This window comes from Protopterus annectens, chromosome 3.part0, assembly GCF_019279795.1.
Source record: "Protopterus annectens isolate FY-2018-M chromosome 3.part0, PAN1.0, whole genome shotgun sequence".
In the NCBI taxonomy this organism is placed as follows: Eukaryota; Metazoa; Chordata; order Ceratodontiformes; family Protopteridae; genus Protopterus; species Protopterus annectens.
This window is the reverse complement of record NC_056731.1, coordinates 1574156075-1574178201: the sequence shown is the minus strand read 5'-3', so window position 1 is coordinate 1574178201 and position 22127 is coordinate 1574156075.

The following is a 22127-nucleotide window of genomic DNA, read 5'->3' as shown; positions in this document are numbered from 1 at the left end:
GGTTTGTACTACTCCCCTTTCTCTTAAAGACAGGTTTAATAAGCCCATGTCTCCAATCTTCAGGAATCTTCCTATATTTATATGACCTAGTGAATAATAGATATAATGGTACCGTAAGTTCTTGCTGAAGTATTCTCAGATCAATATACTAATTTTGTCTCCTCCCTGTGCTTTGTTTGGATCCAGTTTGTTCAATTCTTTTTCAATATAATATAATTTGATTCCAGTGTCTGAGGTTACCTGGATGTCACTAGGACAACTTATCACCCCCTTTTGTGGAGCCAAACTGTTTCGCATAGGATTTTGGAAATATATCTATAGTATGTTATATCTGAGAATAAATTTTAGAATCTGCATACAGTTTATCAATTTGTATGCCTTTACTCCTTCCACATCTTATGTATCTATAAAAAGGTTTCCTATTATACTCCATATCTTTATATAAATTTTCTTCAATTTTTTTTCTTGATCTTGACTCACACTGTGCTTAATTTGTTTGTCCAGCTTGTTTATTTCGGTTTTCAAAGTTGTAGTTTGACCTCTCTTCCATTTCTTATATTTTTCGTCTCCCACCTTAATCAGGTATCTTGTTCTTATAGAAATATATCCTCCTAACGTTGTATGCCCAGATCCTGATGTTAAACATTTTTTGATTTCTTGAACTCAAACAAGTTTTCTTTCAAAACTTTCCACATTCCATCTGCAGGTTTTCCACTGAACACACCACTTCAGTTAGTTTTACATAATGAATGTATTGCTTCCATATAATCTGTAATTAACATTCTGTGCATTAGTTTAGATTTCAAGTTTGGCAGAATTATCTAGTAACAAATTAACCTTTACAACCCTATGATCACTGCACATCAACAGTGGTAAAACTTGCCTTGAAGTAACAGTAATTTCATTAGGAACACAAACAATGTGTATGTTCCATTCCCTGGTAGTTTTTTTTTACAGTCTGAAGCAATTGTTGTTCTTGAATATATGTTGTGAATCATTTCCTTACTAATGTTGTTGAATCAATATTATTCCAGTCTGTTCCTGGTAAATTTAAGTCCCCATCTAATATTATTCTTCCCTCCTGTGTTTCATGCAAAAATGTATGAATTCCTCTAGGTCATCTGCACTTGACTTTGGTTGTCTATACACCCCAACAATTGTTATATGTTCCAGAGTTGTCTTTATTGTCACAGTTACATAGTCTATAGTACTGGTAATATCACTGAGCATGTAATAATCACAGGTCTCATAACTATCTTTAATCCCTATCACAACATCTCCACCTGATTTTTTATTAGAATGTCTGTTATAGTAAAAATATTTATACCTTGACAGAACTGTTTTCCAGTCATTGTTCTTTAACCACGTTTCACAAACAATAGCAACATCAGTCTTGTAGGAATGCACTAAATTTTACAATAAAAAACTTTATTATTAATGCTCCTAGCATTAACAACCCTCAGAGATCCATCAAATGTTGTTATCTGCGAGCTGTTAAATTTTTGACATGGCAAAAATCCTGCTTAGTGTTTGTCAAATATTGCAAATATCACCTGCAAAAATTCTCTTCCCTGATCTTGAAAAATGCATGCCATCCTGTCTGAACACGCGTGCTCAAAACTATGCTTGGATGCTCTACACATTTCCATTTTTAAAACAGGACATTTTTCCATGTAGGTATTTACCCCAAAAATCTTTTCATTCATGGTAACCTAACTATCCTTTCTATATGTGATTTGTGAAAAATATGTGCTAACACCAGTACAAGCTATACTATCTAAGTGAGCTGTCAGTTCCCTACTAACAGTCAGAAAATCCTTGCGGATGAGATCATTTATTATGAATAAAAATAGATCTGTACTTCCTTACATTAAGGCATTCCAAGGTTTGTCTCACATATTCTATTTTTGCCCCTGGCAAGCATAATACTATTTGATGTTGATTATCTTCTCTGCAGATGTTAAGTATCATTCACTAACATTGTTGTAAAGCAGATTTGCTTTGTTCACATGTAAATGTTAATCCCTCTTACTAACAGCTATGACAATTTGTCACGTAGCAATGCTTTTATTCAGAGTAATAATGATATGTGATTACATTTTCCTTACATAACATATGTAGAAAATATTATCCTCTGGCACAAGGGAATAAGACAATATGCTGTCTGTTTCTACAGCACTTATAGGCACACATATTCCTTGCAGCAATAACATGATGTAATGCCTTCACATAATGAGATATCTCACAACTGCAGTGACGCTGCTACTGTGGTGCATTCATCCTGTAAAATGTCAAGTATTGTCTGTTGTCAAATGCTCATGTGTTCAACATCATCATTCTGTGCCTGTTAGCATTGTGCTTTATACTGTAATGCATGAATGGCATCCCTTTACATTGTGAGAGTCCTTCACCATTCCTTTCACCTCAGAGATTATTTACCACACATGCATCTGATGTAATAAGTTAGCATAGGTGGATTGTCATAAAAGTGTTGAGACTTCCACTGTGGTGCTTGTAAATCATCCAGATGTCATTAGTTAGTAGAGTCACGTGGCTTGCTGCTCAAGTCCTGACAGGGCAACATCATATGAATGTACTGACATTACAGTTATTCATATCCATTTTTATGTTGGGCAATGATATATCATCACAGGCTGTGACTGCATGGCAGTGAAATGTTTACTCGATGCATGTTGTGCTGTGAGTGCTATTTGGTGCATTGAGTACTGGCTTGTATAGCATATCTACACAGATAGACTGTTGTTCAATTCTGACACAGTGTGTGTGTGTGTGTGTGTGTGTGTGTGTGTGTGTGTGTGTGTGTGTGTGTGTAGTACATGATGGAAACAGCTTCCTTGTCAAAGAAGCAGTCATACTGTAATGCTCACTCTTGTGTGGACAGTAACATTGTGTAGCTGCTTTACAGCATTTTGAATAAATAGTTCATATTATATTCAAACCTCCTGCCTTAATGCACACATTCAGTTCAGTTATTTGCGACAGTCTCCATTGCTATCTGATGTGGCACATGCAGTCAATGCAGAGTTCTGGAGAGAGCCTTGTAAAATAGGCAGAGTTTGAATCTGCTATCTTCTGTCTGTTAGATAACAGTTGCTTACAACCAGGGAATATTTATGGCACACTCATAGGGCCACCTTTTTCAGGCATTTTCTTACTAGGTTGGTCATCCACACACCTTATATGGTAGGAAAGTGCTGTATGCCCTTCAGGGTGTTCTTCATTACCTGACTGATATATGTATTTCTGTGACAACCATGATCATTGTGCATCTCTCTGGTATCTGTTCTGGTATGTGTTCAAAAATGGCATGATGCTAATTTTTGTTATGTCATTCATTTCTCATATGCATTTCCTATTCACAAGATAATTATGCTCTGTATTGCCTGTGGTGGTGCAGCGGTTAGCGTTGTCACCTCACAGCAAGAGGTTCTCCCACTCGATTCTCAGCTGGAGAGCCTTTTGTGTGAAATCTGCATGTCCTCCCTGTGGTCCAGTGAGTTTTAAAGACATGCAGGTAGTGTGCCTTCTCTGAAGGTTGGGTGCCAGACTGGAAACTCGACACCATAAAAACTTCACTGCCAATCAGTCTGCGGACCTGTGATCCACTGTGGTGACCCCGAACTGGGAAAAGCCGAAAGACATTGCTTTTATATTTCCTGTCTTCCACTGGACAAGTCTTTAATACTTACATTGTTTTCATTACACTGTACAGATTGTTGACAGAAGAGTTATTCCATAAATGTTTCCTATTGTATGGCATGGTGTCAGACCATCAGAAATTGTGATTTGTCCTCTGATATAATGCTTTCTATTCTGTTGCTGCTGTAGTATTGGTGTTATGTTACTGTTCCCTATTATTCTATGTGAGCATGCCCAGTATTACTATGTCTAAGATGTCTGCAAATCAGCAATGGCAAAACTGGACTCCTGACATGTCACCTGTTTTGTCTTGTCATTTATCACTTATGTATGAATGTTGTTTATTAACAGATTAACACTTAGCATTTACATAACTATACACCACTTGCTTTTCTATTACATGCTCATTGATGATTAACCCCTTTCCTACTGGTGCCTCAGTTATTTCTTTGCGTAAACATGTCCATTTATGAGTTAGCTAACATCACAGCTGTAAGGTTCTTTTATTCTTGTGTACACATGCTGAGGTGGATGATACAGCAGTGCTGTCAGCTTGCATCCATCAATTCCCTGTATATACATCAACTGTATTATATGCATTCATCCCATAAAGTGTCTTCTGCCCTTGCTGTTATCTCAAGTCAGCATTTAATTAACAGGCCTATCACATTTTCATTCCCCTTTGTTACACTGCAGCTTTATGTCCCTATCATATAATTTCTTAGCATGTCCATTTTTATTTATGTGCATAACTCTGGTATTGTCATTGACATTAAATCAATACTGCAGGGTTTATGTCAGTAATGCTTATACACTTTCATAACATTTGCCTGTGGGATATAAGTGCACTTTATACATTCCCTCTTCAACATTAATTATTCATTATAACACAGTTTACTGTACCAGTTCCCCCTTGCACTTCCCCTCATTCTGCATTCCTTAGCTGTACTTGCCCTTAGTATACCTGGGCTACAAGCATGTGCTAATGTCTGAACATTGCCTATATGTGAGCCATTTGTCAATATCTTGTGCTTGCAAACAACTTTCCATACTGTGAACTCTGTCGCAGGCCATGAAAAAGTACTTGCAAACTTGTGTGATGAGCAGTATGCATTTTCATTTAGTGCTGCAGCTCATCTCACTAACTCGCTTTCATCATTTAGGCATAGAGCAGCACTGTTCTTAATGAATCCCATGGATGGTCTTAATTGCAGTGACTAATGTCTGAGAGTAGATGCAACTCTATATATTTTGTATGAAATTCTCACTAAAGCACAGATATATACATATCTGATGCAAATATGTTGAAAACACTAAAGAATATAAGACAAATCGTATTTCTGCTCATCACTTTGTTTCCGCTTGACATTCTTCTATACTTACCACAGTGAGATCATGGATTTTTCTTCTGTTTCTCCCTTCTTCTCTTGAGATTCTCTTACTTAAACTAGAAAAACTAATAAAAAAAAAACACTGCATTGGTCTACTAGTAGAAAACAAAAAGACACTAGAACACATATGTGATATAATACTTTCTGCTGGATCAAAATAGGTTTTGCAGTTGCTTGGCCTTTTAGGCTAGCATGAGCCCTTCATCAGGAGTATAACTGTAGCATGCTGCTAGTTGTGGTCCTCATAAAACCTATGAATGATTTGTATTTTTCATCTGTGTTCAGTTGCTACTTTCATTCAGTCAAAATGTAGCAAAGGTTGATTAAGACATGACAGAATCAGGGATCCAGTTTCAAATTTTTGTGCTGCTGAAGGAAAAAGCCCTGCTATTATTGAGAGGAGGTAGATGGGGAGAGAAGAAATGAAGATATAAAATGATTTAGATGGTTAGGAAGGTGAGATGCTTCCATCTACAGTAAGCTATAGGTTTGGAACAATTACTTACTGAAGAGCACTGAAAACAACCTCATGACCTGCCCTCCATATACACTCACTATCGCAGAAAAAAATGTTCCCAGATTAAGAGATATCAGGTGGAGTAACATACTCTCAGAGTTACATAACTCTACCACCCTGGAAAGTTTTAACAAATCCTTCCAAAATGACATCGGAGAGGGCTACCAATGCCATTGATTTGATAACAAAGTATAATGAAGTATTTCTTCCCTTATCACTCTGAACAGTGCTGACCACTTCTAACCTAAATTCAGTTGATACAAATTTGTGACTATCCTGTAAATACTCTCTGTCATACCCTTTTTACTAATAATTTCTGTTTATAGTATAAATACTCTCCCATAAAATCTGTTATACTAATAACATCTAATTATCATTTCTTACTTCATATCCTGTATATCTACTTTCATTCATTACATAAACATCCTTTCCTCCACCTTCCCACAATGCTAAACCTACTAACATGACCATACATATGTTCTTATGTACTATTACAAGCTAACTACTTTCTAATTAAATTGTAAAAAATACTGATGAATGCTGTAAATATTGCTGGTCTGCACTTAGCTAGACACTGACAAGAAACTCTTGTTTCTGCTTTATTAAGCTAAGTGTGTTGGATGTTACTGTTTGATTCATTCAATCATTGCATGCCTTTTGACCACAATCAATTCTAAATAGTGTTCTTGGACCACCCTATTAATGCAAATGTTGAAATAAATAAATTGCAGAAACACAGAAGCATTTGTGTTTCAAGGATTTAGGCTGGTATACTATAAAATGGTGTAACAAAGCCCTTTGCAATTTATAGACCTTGGTATACAATGGGTAAACCCACATGTACAGTCTTATCCCATTCTGAAGTCATGGTACTCTGTGCATGAAGTACAAATATAAATAACCTACCCAGGAATGTATGGGATTCTAAGACATTATATCAGCGAGGTATGGGCTGATCTGAATTACATCTTTGGAAACAGATCCACATACCTCTTGTTGGTGTTTCATCTCAGATCACACTGAACCTGCTGAAGTGTTGCTAGGCAGGCAGAACTGAGCAGCAAATCAGTGCCTAAATAAAAATTAAAAAAAAAAGAAAACACATCCTTTGCAAGGTAGAAAAAAACCTCTTTTAGTAGCAAGGCTACTTGGTGTGCAAGCAAACCTGTTATCATGACCATACTTGTTCCACTCCATAATGATATTGATTTAGTTGACATTTGTTTACTAGGAAAGTTTGAGTTGGAACAAAGCCAATTTTCAGCAGCAGCCTGGGGAGAAACACTGCAGACATATGTCTTTGTAATGTGGGAGGAAATTGGAGCACACCCACACGAACACAGGGAGGACATCCAGACTCTGCACAGAAGGCACCCCAGCCAAGAACTGAACCAGAGAACCTCTTGCTGTAAAGTGACAACACTACCACTGCACCGTCCACTTCCAACTGCAAACCATGGGAAATATCAGAGCACTAGATCACTTCATTACCATGCTATGATGATGACCCCAGGTCCAGTGTCATGCATAGTGAATGGCAATTCATTATGAACTGCTGTAAGTATTGTCTGAAAAGCTTAGTGTAGGAAAGAATTGCTTATTAATAATGCATACATGTTACATACTTTATGAACTGACAGCATAGGAAGGAATGGATTGTTAATAAGTCACATGTCTGCAGCATAATTATTAACTATCTCTTCCCTCCCAAGCTGCATTGTGCTTCAGTGCCAGAACTGAAACACAGCAATCAGGAATGTCTATAGAAAAAGAGGACATACATTCCTATGTGCCAGTCATGAATACAGGCATTCCTTTATACAACAGCATTCAGTAACATGATCTATGTCTATGAATCACAGTACTGAACACCAATGTTCTAAACATAGTGCACAGAATTCAGGTGCACCTCTGTGCACCATGTTTTTTATTTTTGCTGTGTTCTGCAGACTGTCACAAGATGGCCCATAGCTTGCCTACTGAGTTACATCAAACCATGTTCTCTGTGACATTCTTTTCCTTGAAAAGAAAAAAAGAAAAAAAAAAGAAACCATATATTCCCAACACCAAGCTGTATGCCAGCACTTCAACATGCCCTGATTCAGAGATAAAATTCATCATACAGCACTTCGCTCACCTACAGGACAAGCTTCTCCTACATATTAGACAATGTAAAACCCTAGTAAAACTCACAAAAGTCCATTAGATGAATGGATGAGATCTTGTGAATTCATACTAGCAGTCAGTGGCTACAAGCTTCCAGCTATGCCAAAAAACAAAAAGCAAAATAATGAAGTGAAAAACTTCACCAAGCACCAGTTTATTCCAAATGTTGAGCGCTTTCGTAAGAACAATTTCAAACTTCTTCAGAACACAGTTTAAAATCACAATTAAGCTCAAGTACAGCAATTGTCACATGACTAAAAATTCCACCCCTCAATTAATCCTTAAAACAATACATACATCTAATATCAAGTTATACACACATAAACACCTACACACATAAACACCTTGCCTGTTTTTGAAATCTAGCATCAAAATTCCTACTTACAAATAACCCCATACATACAAGCCCTTAGGAAAACACAAATTCAGCTTTTAATTTTAAAATACTATTTATAGTAATGGAATCATTTAAACCAGTGGGTACAGTGGCATTACTCCTTAGCTGCCAAATCAGTTCTTTAAATTCAAGTAAAATTTCATGTGACCCTCCCCTCTGGTCAAAACTAACTTTTTCTATACAAGAATACTTAAAAGAATGCATGGGAAACCTGATAATATCTTTGGCTAATGCATTTTTGTCATCCAGCTTGTGAATATCATATTGGTGTTGGTAAATCCTTGTTTTAAACTTGTTTTTGGTTTTACCTATATAAAATGAGGTACATTGTTGGCACAAAGCTATATAGACCACATTAGTACTATGACAGTTAAGTCTGTGTCTAAAATACATGTTCCCCCACCTAGGTATAGACACTTCCTCACCTTCCTTGATAAATCTACACTGGTTACAGTGGCCACACTTATTCATGCACCCACCCTGTAAACCCTTCCTACATCTCTCAAGGATGGCTTTAAAGCACAAATCCTTTTTGTAAACCACATTTGGTTTGTGCCCAGTTTTTTCAAGGTACTCTCCATCAGCTCTAAAAATAGTCCAATTGTGGTTAATAATGTTCCTTAGGCCATCAAAATGTATGTTATATGGTAAAATCAGTGCACAATGAAAATTGATACTTTCATGTCTGTTGCCCCCCCCCCCACCATCAGACAGTCCCCTCCTGGATTGGTTCCTAGCAGGGGGACATACATTCCTTCCTGTCTTTTCCTGGTAACCTTGTTAATAATACTGTCAAGGAACCATAGGGGGTAACCCCTATTCGGCAACATTTCTTTCAGAACTGTACATTGTTCCTCAAAGACTACATCCTCACTAACCATAAGGGCTAGCCTTACCTTTTGCCCCTTCACTAATGATTTCTTTTGATGAAATGGGTGATTCAAATAGGCAGGTTTCCTATAGAAATTAGATTCAAATCTCTTCCCCACCCTGTTTTTAAGAATCAAAACATCAAGATAATGCAGTATATCTGCATCTACCTCCATAGTAAATTGTAGGAAAGTAGTGCTTGAATTAAGAAATTTGAAAAATTAATTAAACCTTTCTCTAACCGCTACCCAAAAAATGACTATGTCATCTAGGAAGCATCCATAAAATGTCCAACATCTGCTAAAATCTGAGTTAAATATCTGTTCACTCTCCCAGTTGGCCAATACAATATTGCAAACTAGGGGCACAAACTGCCCCCCATCATTATCCCTTTTAACTGGTGAAACAATTGATTTTCAAAAATTATATAGTTATTTCCTAATATCATGTCCATAAGTGCCACAATAGCAGAAACTTTGCCATTATCAACCCTTGGATGTTTGCACAGAAGTTCTTGAAACATTTCTAGCCCTCCTCATGGGGTATTACAGAATATAGATCACAGACATCTATGGTTACAAATAGCAGTTCTTCAGGGTACATTTGGTTAGAAACCTTGGACAAAAAGTTCCATGAGTCTCTAAATATATAACTACATTCTGACAACAACCCTTTAATGTTTTTTTTCCACAAATTTTGCAAAAGGGAGCATCTTAGAGGCTTTTGCATCAACAATCGGCCTCAGTGGAGGATCACTGATGCATTTATGGGTCTTCGGTATACCAAATATTGTGGGGGTCCTTGTGTGGGACACCTTGAGAAAGTCCAGATCACTCAAAGTAATTTGATTATTTAGCAAGTCTTCAAGCTGTAAATCAATCCTTTGATAGGCATTCATTTAATTACATAAAACTTCCTCATATGTATCACTGTATAAAATAGTTAACATCTTGTTGACATATTCATTTGAGTCTGTCACAACAAGTCCCCCACCTTTGTCAGGTTTCATAATCCTGACCTGTGTGAGACCCTTGATCTCTGTTAACAATTTCTTCTCTTGCATAATCAAATTGTACACATCAAAATTGCCCCTATTTTCTTCTATAAACTTCCTGATGTCATATTCACGCATTTTTTCATAAATGCTTAATAAAGGGTGTAGAGGTGGATTAAAGACACTAGGTCTTTTACATACATTTGTATCGTGCACTACATTGTTACCATGAAAAAAATATTCCTAAGTTCAATTTTCTAACAAACAGTTTCAACTGTATAATTGCATCTTCAATACTCCCAGCTCTTGCTGGCACACAGGTCAGCTCTTTGTTGAACAAATCAGCCCACGCATTAGTAACTTCTATGGAACTATAGTTAAAAATTTTAAAATCACAATTGTGTTTGGGACTATTTTATATTGTGGTACATCTTCTACCATCTGTAGCTGCCTTTCCCCCTCCCCCTGCCTTTCCAGTGGGATGAACCTCTCCAGTGATGGTTCCTCTGGGCGTATGTTGTTTGTACTTGTTCCCCTACATGTGGTTCCTGTCTCTGCCTCTGATTCATAAGTCTCTCTGACCTCCTCAGAGGCTGAGACTCTAAAGGGCTAGCAGGTGAATTGTCTTCATCATCTCCCTCTAAAATAACCCCCCCCTCTAGTCAAATTCACATATCTGTCTATAGTATTGTTGTTGTTGTGCCCATTTGGGCCTCGGGGTGGACTAGGATAAGATTTCCCTGCTTCATAATCCCTTTTATCCCTCCACAGTTTATCTGCTTTTTTGTTTTTAAGCACATCAGTCTTACTCTCAATATCTTTAAATACATTTAAATAATCAAATTTCCTAGATTCAAACAACAAATCATTCTGTAAATTAACATCCAACCTCTCAATAGTCCATTTAAGTTTGTCAATTTTCTTTTTGTTATGACTTACAAGCAGGTTTAAAAGTTCACAACCTTGCTTGTTAAAAAGCTCTAATAACTCACTATGTAATTCAGAGCCTTTTACAAGTCCATTGAGGTATTTCCAGCTTCTTAGGCCTTTTGGTACCCATTCCATCTTGATGTATTCTTCCAAATAAGAATTTTACAGTTATAATTTCCTTAACTGGAAAGTCAAGTCTTTAATATTCTTAATTTGTGAATTAAGGCTGCCGTAATCCATTTCATGGGCAGCCGCGCTGAAAGAAAAGCCACTTCTGTCTAACCAGCCATGCAAGGAAAATGCCTCTTCTTGTTCTTCTTCTCTCACACTTCCATTACCATGGAAACCAATGGACGGCTCATCCAAAGCACGAATATCCTGCTGATTCCTCTGGACAGGAGTTATAATGTCCTGGCTAGAAGCCTGGATCGAAATACCCATAAATCTTCTCTCCATATTTCCCAAACCGGCAAGGTTCAAAGACACATTGCGGTTTAAAGTCTGAATAAGCACTGACAAGTTCCCAATAGAAGAAGCCAAATCCTGGCATGTACATCTGGAACTGTGAGCTCTGTTTTCACTCCCATTCATCCTTCAGCTGATAAAAAAACAACAAACAAAACTTAGAAAAATAAAATAATGAAGCAAAAAACTTTACCAAGCACCAGTTTATTGCAAATGTTGAGCGCTTTCATAAGAACAATGTCAAACTTCTGCAGAACATAGTTTAAAATCACAATTAAGCTCAAGTACAGCAATTAAGTCACATGACTAAAAATTCCACCCCTCAATTATGGTTGCCACCCGTCCTGTTGTCAGCGGGACACTCACGGTTTGAGTGCTCTCATCCCGCTTCCCGCGCTCACCAAGCGTGGGACTTTAAAAGTCCCGTTTTTTCCCCTTTGCGCTTGCAGCGCTTCGCATTTTAAAATTGCCATGGAAAAGCCGAAAATACTTCCGGTTTTTCCACGGCAATGTGGCTACGTCACCACCCGGACCTGCAGTTAGAGGGATTCTCTGCTAGGTCCGGGTGGTAATGCAGCACAGTAATTGGCTGCAGCTATTGTAGGGGGCGGGAACTTCTTCTGAAGAGCCCCATAAAGGTCGCAGCTGTAGAGCACTAAGCTCTATAGCAGCTGCGAGCCTGCGACAAAAGATCTGATTTTTTTCGCCAGCATTGAAGCCAGCCCAGCCAGCAAGGGAGCCAGCCCAGCCAGCAAGGGAGCCAGCCCAGCCAGCCAGCCCAGCCAGCAAGGGAGCCAGCCCAGCCAGCAAGGGAGCCAGCCCAGCCAGCCAGCCCAGCCAGCAAGGGAGCCAGCCCAGCCAGCCAGCCCAGCCAGCAAGGGAGCCAGCCCAGCCAGCCCAGCCAGCAAGGGAGCCGGCCAGCCCAGCCAGGAAAGAAGCCAGCAAGGGAGCCAGCCAGCCCAGCAATAACTGTGAGTGGTAAGTAGATAATTGTATTTTGTGACTTTAGTTATTTAAAATGGGAATAGTGTGCTTTATTTAAGTTTTTAATGTTTAGAGGTAGATGGGGATGTAGTATGTAGTATTTAAATCTGTGCAGTGGTTATTTTGAGACTTTTGTACTAGTTTAAAATGGGAATATATTGTGGTTTAATTGTTTTAATGTTTAAAGGCAGATGGTGGGTGCAGTACGCAATATTTAAATCTGTAGTAGTTAGTTTGATATTTTTGAGTAGTAGTTTTTAAAGATATAAAACCTGAATGTATATGTAATTGTTATTATGCTTGGGGGTATGATTTGGAAGCATTACTTTTAAAAGGCTGAACTGTGTATAGAAGTTGTTTGTTTCTGTTGGGGGGCAGTGAAATATAAACTTAGTGTGATGCATTTCTATTGTCGTAGCTTTTTCTGGGTATTGTCTGTATGCATATAGGAATTGTTTGAGCATAGTTTGTACTTTTTTAGTATGGAAATATGCACTATAATGCTGTTTTCAGGAAGTTACGATATACTGTTTAGGTAATTTTTCCTGTTCCTGCAAGTCCATGTCTATGTGGTACAAGTCTACCTTTTGAGGGGGAATGTTAACAGTTAATGTAATTCATTTATTATTCTAGTAGGTACACGTTGCCAATTTGCCAAAGCTGTTTCAAGATTGTTTTCATTTATACTTGTAAATGTGTGCATTTAATTTATTCATTTTTAATAAGGTTAAAATGTACTGTTTTGCTTGTAATGTGAACTGATTAGTGTGTGTGCAGTAATAGTTCACTTCATTTAAATGGTTTGAGTTTTCAGTATGCTGTAATGTCACAATGTTGCATCCATAACTAATACTGCATCTCCTTTAACAACTCTGGTGATGTCGTGGTGGGGGTGTGGCCAGTGTCATGTTGGCCACACCCCTATCCCGTTGACCACACCCCCATGTCCCACTTTGCCCTTGTTAAAAGGTGGCAACCCTGCCCTCAATTAATCATTAAAACAATACATACATCTAATATCAAGTTATACACATATAAACACCTACACACATAAACACCTTGCCTGTTTTTGAAATCTAGCATCAAAATTCCTACTTACAAATACCCCCATATGTACAAGCCCTTAGGAAAACACAAATTCAGCTCACCCAATCTACCATTACCCCTACTTTGTATATAAGCCAAAGATACCCCTTAATTATAGGGTCTATATTATAACAACAAAAGATTAAAATTGCGAACGCTCTAATTTTCGAAAATGCCAGACCTCAAACTTGCTATCATGGGGGGCTGATATATATATATATATATATATATATATATATATATATATATATATATATATATATATATATATATACCAACTCCGAGATCGCACTACAGTGAGGAAAGGGCAAATATCCCAATCTTCACTGTACTGCGATCTCACAAAAAGCACTTCAAGGTCCAGCATTTTCGATATTTAGAGCATGCACAATTTTAAACTTTTGTTGTTATAATATATACCCTAATTATCAGCTCCTTATACTGTTCCCACATGCTGTTATAAATGTGAAGCAAATGAAAACAATGTAATTTGTGTGACCATGTCTGGCAGGATATTTTTGCATATTCACAGATTAACTTGTATTGTATGTCAGCATGCCTAATTGTGAAAATGTAAGTAAGTTTTAAAAGGAAAGTTTATAGAACCTGTCACTGCTTTGCTATATTTCTAACTGCGCATGTTTGAGAGGGACATTATAAAGTACAAACTGTGGAGAATCAGCTGTGCAGTGAGTGAGTGAGTGATGTCATTGGAATGTGCCTAGTTGCTAAGAGATTATTTAAACAGCTGACTCTTATAATTTTGACATCTGACAGTTGAGATTGTAATAATTTTTACTTATTACATTTTTTCATTGTTTTACACTGTGGCTGGAAACAAGTGTTTTTCTTTAGAGATCAGAGAGTGTTTCTACCTGTTTGATGCTCCACAGGTCACCCCAAAGCCTGGCTGTTTTGGTCATAGCTATCATTTATTTTGATAATTAATTTTCATAATTGGACACTCCTTTAGAAGGACATGAAGACCCTCTGATTGGTGGCAGCATTACTGTATTATTTTGGAAAATATACACAGCTGGAAATCTGTGTCAGACTTTCCCAGAAGTGTTTGGATGTGTGGTATTTAAATTTACTTTGAGTGTGAGTGTTATCAGAGGTTTTAAACTGGGGCACTTTGCTCTGAAGTGTGTAATAAGAAAATGCCTTTGGGTGGACAGAGGTATATAGTCCAGTCCCAGAAAAATAGAGCAAGTTCCTTTTGTACTCTTAGGGGAAACTTGTGAAATATTACTTCTGTTTAACTGACAGCTTCATATTGAAGTCAGTAGTGAGGAGTGAAGCTCCTTATTTACTGACCCAGGATAGTAAGGGACATAATTTAATTGTTGGCAGTCCAGTGGGATTTACCCAGACATCACAATAATTGGTAGCAGTCTAGTGGGATATAGCCAGACATCACATTAATTGGTGGCAGTCTAGTGGGATGTAGCTGGATATCACATTAATTGTTGGCAGTCTGGTGAGGATATATGTGGATGTCACGTTAATTGGTGTCAGTGGTGTGGAATTTTTAATTGGATTCCAGTAACCTGTGGGTAGTTGTCATTAAAGTGTGCAGTCTTCAGAGCCACTAGGTAAACATTCAGAATTTTAATCCACCACAGTTTATTTCCTAGTTAGATAGTCAAGGATAGCAGAGAAGGATGTCAGCAGAAGATTTTAGCAAGATTACAAAAATCCAATTGGCTAAGGAGTTTGAACCCAAAAGATTGCTGTATGCCAACCTGACCAAGGAAGCAATGATTTCAGCCTTGGTTGCAGCCACAGCTCAGACCAGCCATTCAGAGGATATCCAGTTTAGAGTTGGTGTTGTGCAGCCTGCCGAGACAGGACAGTCCACATTTTCTTCAAAGGGCTTGAGAATCCATCTATAGTTGGAAAGACTGCACCTGGAAGCCCAATGTCTGGAGGCCGAGGAGAGAATGCGATGCCTGGAGGCCGAGGAAATTTGAGAAGCAGCATCACCATGAACTGGAAGCCCAACAACATGAACTGGAGGTCAGTCATTTAGAAGATGAGAAAAATGAGAGACAGCGCTGGCATGAAGTGGAGCTTCTTACCCTTCGAGAGGGTCATGGAGGTAATGGGGAAGATAATAACTGGACCCCAGAAGCTGAAAAGGTCAGTAAACTTTTGCCTCAGTACAGAGATGGGGATGACTTTGATAGTTTTATTCATTTTTTTGAGAGGGTATGTAGACAATATGATGTTGACTGTGAGCTGTAGGTTTGGCTCTTGACTCCCTTCTCCATGGTAAATCTGTTCAGGCTGTAGAAAAATTAAATGATGTTGATTGGTTGAATTACAAAAATGTGAAATGTTGCTTGCTTGATTGTTTCAAACTTACACCTAAATTTTATAGGAGAAAGTTTTGTGAACACAGATGCAAGGCAGATGAAAGTGCACATGATTATATTGCTGAATTAACTACTTACTTTCACAGATGGGTGAGTGGTTGTCATGTCACGACTTTTGAGGGACTGGCAGACCTTTTGGTGAGGGAACAAGCCATCAGTACTTTGCCTGATGACATGAGAGTCCAGTTAGCAGACCATGAGTGCAACTCTGAGGAGTTGAGGAGAAAAGGAGGTCTCTACTTGGCAAGCAGAGCACCACCACTTCATAGGAGAGGGATACCCAATGCTGTAAATGGACATAAGGGAACCCATGGGGGCAGTCTAAACCACTCCAACAGAGTACACCAGTAATGGGGGAAACTACTAATCCAAGTGCATGGTTAAGGTTTAGATGTTTCAAGTGTAACCAGAGAGGACACATAGCAGTCAAATGTCCATTGAAGCAAGGTGAGAAACAAAAGGTGAGGGAGCCAGCATGTGGTGATGACAAACTGCCAGTGGTAAGTTGGTTTGAAACCACTGGGGTGCTAAATTATCACCAACATTTATATACAATCTTAGTAGATGGTAAACAGGTAACTGCTAAGAGGGACACAGCTTCTGATATAACCATTGTGAGGCCTGCAGTGGTTAGAGAAGGGCAGTACTTTCTTGGGCAGTCCACTCCAGTCAGAGCGTTTGGAGGGAACCCATTTCAAATACTTTTGGCTAGGGTTCATCTTGACTGTCAAGGTGGAAGAGGAAGCAAGCAAGTAGCTGTGCTCGACAATATTCCTGCAAATGTCCTGATAGGGAATGACTATGATGATGCAGTAGCTTGTGTACAAACAGTGACATGCAGTCAGGCTTGGAGAAAGGAATGTAGATCCAGTAGTCCTGAAGCTGGGACTGGCAAGGTGGCTTTTTCAGAGAAGGTGCTATCTGATATCAGTAAGTCTGAATGTGAGCCACAGTTGCTGGTGGGTACAGGTACTGATGTTCCCTTGGATACAGTGACTGCGAGGATGGAGGTGAGTGGTGTTACCCAGAGTGACAGCAAGGCACAGCTGTCAGAATTGACTAGATGTCCTGTGGAAGGGGAGCTGGAAAAGGTCACAAGGGTAGAATTAAGACAGACTGAACTTATGGATCCTATGTTACAAATCTTGAGGGAGATAGCTAAGGAAGTACCTGAACCTCAAGGAAGAGGGAAGTCTGTATACTGGAACAAAGGTTTGTTGTATAGAGAATGGACTCCTGGAGGTGGGCTAGAAGGTGAAGTGATATGGCAGGTGGTAGTGCCTAGAGCTTACAGTCTGCCACTCTTAGCCATAGCACATGACATTCCTATCTCAGGACATATGGGCATAAGATGTACTAAGAGACGTATTGTGCAACATTTTTATTGGCCTGGGATTGTGAGGGATGTGGTAGGATATTGTAGGACTCGTGAACAATGCTAAAAAGTTGATAAAGCAGGGGACAAGGCTAAGGCTCCATTAATGCATTTGCCTGTTATCAAAGAGTTATTTCAGAGAGTGGCATTGGATATTGTGGGACCCCTGAGTACTCCAAGTTCTACAGGAAAGAAATACATCTTGGTGGTAGTAGCCTATGCTACCAGATATCTGGAGGTGGTGGCTCAGTCATCTATTGAGGCAGAGAAGGTGGCAAATGTTTTGATAGAAATCTTCAGCAAAGTAGGTTTTCCATGGGAAATACTGACTGAATGAGGGGCCAACTTCATGTCAGACCTGCTGACTTGTCTGTGGAAGCATTGTGATGTGAAACATCTAAAGACCACCCCCTACCATCAACATACTAATTGTCTTGTGGAGAGGTTAAACACTACATTGAAGACTATGCTACGGGCATTTGCAAGCCAGTTCAAAAATGAGTGGGACAAGTATTTGACCCATCTGTTATTTGCACACAGGAAAGTATTGCAAGAATCTGCAGGTTTTTCACCCTTTGATTTGCTATATGGGCATAGGGTGAGGGGGCCTTTAAATTTAATTTGAGACAAACGGGAAGGTGAGAGTGAATCTCACAAAGAGTCTGTTGTGGCTTATGTTCTCAACTTTCAGACAAGACTTAAGGAGTTCATGGGATTAGCTGAAGAGAGCCTAGCAATGGCTCTACAACAAAATAATGTATGGTATGACAGGAATGCTAGGGCCTGAGACTATGAGGAGGGACAGAAGGTGATGGTACTTGTTCCTGTTAGGCATAACAAGTTACAAGCAGCTTGGGAGGGACCCGTTGAGGTGGTGAGGAAAATCAATGATGTGAACTACATAGTAAATTTGGTAGGTAGGAGACAAGGGCACAAAATGTACCATGTGAACATGATGAAACCTTATCACGATAGTGAGGCCCTTGTAGTGGATGGCAGGAAGAGTCTGAAAGGGATATGGTAACCGATCTTTTGGATGAAGCTAGGAATGACACCTCTGTGGAAGAGATCACCATATCTCAGCAATTAATTCGTAATCAAGTCCAGGAGATAAAAATGGTATTGCAGGAATTTGGAGATATGTTCACAGGGAAACCAGGGTGTACTGACTTGGTGCAGCACCATGCGGATACAAGAGTCCAAAAACCTATTACGCAGGTTCCTTATAGAGTACCTGAGAGAGTGAAGCAGACTCTGAAAGAAGAAATAAAGGAAATGCTAGAACTGGGGGTAATTCAAGAGTCTAACAATCCTTTAGCTTCCCCAGTACTGCTAGTGCCAAAGAAGGATGGTATGAGGTGGAGTCTAGGATTGCAAGCATATGACATGACCATGCAACATTGCAGTGGGGTTAGTAATGCCAATGCGGATGGATTGCCCAATGAGGGAGAGGGTTAATATTCCCAGGTAGACCCATTTTTCTCAAGTGTCAGTTTTCAAGGGTCACTTGAAAAGCTGTGCTTTAGTCATAAGGAGGGAAAAACGTGAAGTAACTGAAAATACTGTCATCTGTGATAGCATGTCTGGTGGGATATTTGTGCATATTCACAGATTAACTTGTATGTCACCATGCCTAATTGTGATAAGTTTTAAAATGTTGAGTGTTTCCTGTTTAAACAAAATGTTTATATAATCTGTCACTGCTTTGCTACATTTCTAACTGCGCATGTTTAAAAGGGACATTCTAAAGTACAAACTGTGGAGAATCAGCTGAGCAGTGAGTGAGTGATGTCACTGGAAAGTTTGTAGTTGCTAATAGATTATTTAAGCAGCTGACTGTTATAATTTTGAAATCAGACAGTTGAGACTGTGAAGCTGTGTAGTTTGTCAACTACTGAGCAGTCAGTAGACACCAAGAAAAGAGAACTCATCAAAGAAACTGTAAGTTTGCCTTGGTCTTGCTATTATGTCTTAGAGTAGATCAGGGGCAGTATTTCCTTAGTTAGATCAGGAAAGTTTAGTTATTAAAATAGAGCCTTTCCTGAATAATGGACTCCTATCCTGCAGTTTGATTTACATTTGTGGTGATTGAATTCTAATATTTATTGCGAGTTATTGATTTTCAATTCTGTAATAATTTTTACTTATTATTAAATGTTGTTTTCATTATTCCACATTGTCGTTGGAAACCAGTGTTTTTATTTAGAGATTAGAGAGTGCTTCTACCTGTTGAATACTCCTCAGGTCACCCCGAGGCCTGGCTGTTCTGGTTATAGCTGTCATTTATTTTGATAATTAATTTTCATAACTGGACACCCCTTTAGAAGGGCATAAAGACCCTCTGATTGGTGGCAGCATTACTGTATTATTTTGGGAAAGATACACTACTGGAGGTTGGGTTCCTATTAGAATAACGAAAACGCATTTTGTCGAATGCGTTTTCGTTGACACATAAAGAGCGAACAGGCAAGACAGCAAAGCGGCTGTTCAGCAAATTCTTTCCCTGGGAAAGAAGTCGCTTGGCCGTTTCGTTGCTTTGCTATGTTCTACACAGCAGTGTGGTCCCTTGTCCGGTATAGCTCCCGAGCATGAATGTGCATCAGTTACTGACCTTAGGGTTAGGGTGCGGGTTAAGGTAAGTGCATATGTATGAAAGTGTTTACTGTTTATTTTTTTTGCATTAGATGTATGGTTGAGTTATGTGTGTATGTGTTTTCAGCTGTTTACTTTTGTTTTAGGGGGGATAGAATTAGGGTTAAGGTAAGTGTGTATGTGTTTGGAACTGTTGACATAAATGTGCAAGAGTCACTGAACTTAGGTTTAGGGTGCGGGTTAAGGTAAGTGCATAAGTTTTAAAATGTTTACTTTTTTTTTTCCGTTAGATGTATGGTTGGGTTACGTGCATATGTGTATTCAGTTGTTTACTGTTTTTTGGGGGGGTACAATTAGGGTTAGGGTACGTGCGTATGTGTTTGGAAGTGTTTAATGTTTTTTTTTTTGGTTGGAACAGCGATTTCTTTCCCTAGAAAAGAAATCGCTGTTCTGTGGTTTCGACATTTTCAGCTTTCGCTGAAAATGTGTCGATAAAACATCGTTAGCTGTTTACAGCATTCAATGTTTCAATATAGACCCCTGGAGATCTGTGTCAGGCTTTCCCAGAAGTGTTTGGATGTGAGAGATTTACATTTACTTTGAGTGTGAGTGTATCAGAGGTCTTTAAATGGGACACTTTGCTCTGAATTATGTAATAAGAAAATATATTTGGGTGGACAGAGGTATATAGTTCAGTCCCAGAAAAATAGAGCATGTTCCTTTTGTGCTCTTACAGGAAAATTGTGAAATATTACTTCTGTTTAAGTGGCAGTCTCATATTGGAGTCAGTAGTGAGGACTGAAGCTCCTTAGTTACTCAGGATAGTAAGGGACATCATTTAATTGTTGGCAGTTTGGTGGGATTTAGCCGGGTGTCACATTAATTGGCTTGGTTGCAGTCTGGTGGGATACAGCCAGACGTCACATTGATTGGTAGCAGTCTCGTGGGATATAGCCTGATGTCACATTAATTGGTGGCAGGCTGGTGGGGATATAGCCGGATGTCACAATAAATCCTATTGATGTTTTTTATAGTTCTATCTCTTTAAGAAGTCTATTCCACCATCATTTAGCCTACGCATAAAAAAAAAATGATCCTTCTTTGTTTCTTGCTTGATTAAGACCAACTATATTTAACCACTTTTTATCTACTTCTGTCTAGCTTCTCCTGACACATTCTGTAAAACTTAAGCAGCTTTGTGGGTTTTAGCAACTCTGCTGTGTTGTTCTTTCCTTCCCTTTAAATTTTCGAATGAGCAAAGTTCTGTTTACTGGGTTCAGATTTACCTAGTTCGCAAACAATGAACTTAGAATTTTAAGGTGTTTTATTCTGCAACTGCTGTTTAACTTCTTACTTACTTACTTACTTAATTATTGAGCACCCCCTCACTTATGCTTATAGTTCCGGCTTAATTTTATGTGTTACAGGTTGTTAAAGTACATTATGCTATATCTGTACCCTAGTTTACTGTGTTATGGATTGTTACACTATACACTGCTAAACATGTATCTTGGTACCATGTGTTATAGGTTGTTACAGTACACTGTGCTATATCTGTACCTTAGTTTACTGTGTTAGAGGTTGTCGCACTATACTGTTAAACATGTATCTTGGTTCCATGTGTTATAGGTTGTTACAGTACACTGTGCTATATCTGTACCTTAGTTTACTGTGTTAGAGGTTGTCGCACTATACTGTTATACATGTATCTTGGTTCCATGTGTTATAGGTTGTTACAGTACACTGTGCTATATCTGTACCTTAGTTTACTGTGTTAGAGGTTGTCGCACTATACTGTTATACATGTATCTTGGTTCCATGTGTTATAGGTTGTTACAGTACACTGTGCTATATCTGTACCTTAGTTTACTGTGTTAGAGGTTGTCGCACTATACTGTTATACATGTATCTTGGTTCCATGTGTTATAGGTTGTTACAGTACACTGTGCTATATCTGTACCTTAGTTTACTGTGTTAGAGGTTGTCGACTATACTGTTATACATGTATCTTGGTTCCATGTGTTATAGGTTGTTACAGTACACTGTGCTATATCTGTACCTTAGTTTACTGTGTTAGAGGTTTTCGCACTATACTGTTATACATGTATCTTGGTTCCATGTGTTATAGGTTGTTACAGTACACTGTGCTATATCTATACCTTAGTTTACTGTGTTAGAGGTTGTCGCACTATACTGTTATACATGTATCTTGGTTCCATGTGTTATAGGTTGTTACAGTACACTGTGCTATATCTATACCTTAGTTTACTGTGTTAGAGGTTGTCGCACTATACTGTTATACATGTATCTTGGTTCCATGTG